Raw genomic sequence first — 1,247 nt, forward strand, 5'->3', positions numbered from 1 at the left:
CAGAGTGCTGCGGATGCACAGAGGGATGTTCATGCTGGCTTCTTAAAGGGAAGAGTGATCTAAGCCAGGACCCAAGGAATAAGCAGGAATAAGTCAAAATAGTGATAGAAAAGGTCTTCAGGCCGAGGGAACAGCATCTGTGAAGGGCTGGAGGTGCCGAGGGGACAGCCGAATCGGAGGACAGGGAAAAGTTAAGTCATGAATTTACATCAGTGAGTTTGGACTTGTAAAGTGAGTGCTTTTCCATGGAAAAGTTTTAAGCAGAGGAGTGAAATGATGTGGCTTATGTAAGAAAGTTGATCAGGAAGATGGTTGTCTGGAATGTGGACATCAGACTGAAGAGGAACAAGGTGGGTAGACCAGTTGGTGGCATCCGTGGTAACTCAGATGCATTGGAGACCTGAGGCTGCAGGGGGTTAGATGACACACCACAGTGATATGGTGGAGGTGCATGTGCAGGGAAAAGCAAAGCTGAGACTTAAGCCGACTTAAACCAAGGTCGTCTATTTCCACACGCAGCACTCTTTCCACTGTATCCACGTGGCCGGGCATCTGTTCAGCTCCCAGTGTGTGCAGAACCACTCTGCTCACTGCTGAATGAAGGGACGTGCAGGAACACTTGACCTGGTCCCTGTACTCCACTATCTTGCTCGATGTCACTGTCCCCAGCTCCATGCTTGGATTGGGCATTACAGTAATGGTAACAGAGCAGGTGGAGGGAAGGGATGGATACCTGTCACCAGCAGAAATATGACTGGGTGGACCCCAGGGCCCAGCAGGGAGCTGAGGTGGTTTGACATTTGGTCCTTATTACCATGAGTGAGAAGTAATCAATGAGCATTGGTCCATTAAGCCCCATTTTTGCTAGAACGAATTAAATACATTCTATGAGGGCATTTTACGTTGACCCCTTGATGGAAGCTTCTCTGCCTCTGTGCATTCCTTGGTTAGGGATGAGAATCTCTGCTGCCCACCCTCTCCACCCTTCAGCAACACGCAAGGCCCGCGGGCCTTCCTGGCCCCAGAGGGTCATCAACAATTCCACAAACCGTGGATATCCATGGAGACGCATTAAGGAAGTGGGTCAGCTGTTAGGTGTGCCAATTTGGATGGTCAAATGGGGAAATGGCATAGCAGGAATGAAGTAAAGAAGATGAGCCTGGGCTAGAGCAAGCGTGAGAAACAGAGTCAGAAACGCGGCAGTGACTCCGAGCTGGAGGGGCATTTTGCTGCCGCTGTCTAAAAAT

This window comes from Galeopterus variegatus, unplaced genomic scaffold (genome assembly GCF_000696425.1).
Source record: "Galeopterus variegatus unplaced genomic scaffold, G_variegatus-3.0.2 Scaffold2864, whole genome shotgun sequence".
NCBI lineage: Eukaryota > Metazoa > Chordata > Mammalia > Dermoptera > Cynocephalidae > Galeopterus > Galeopterus variegatus.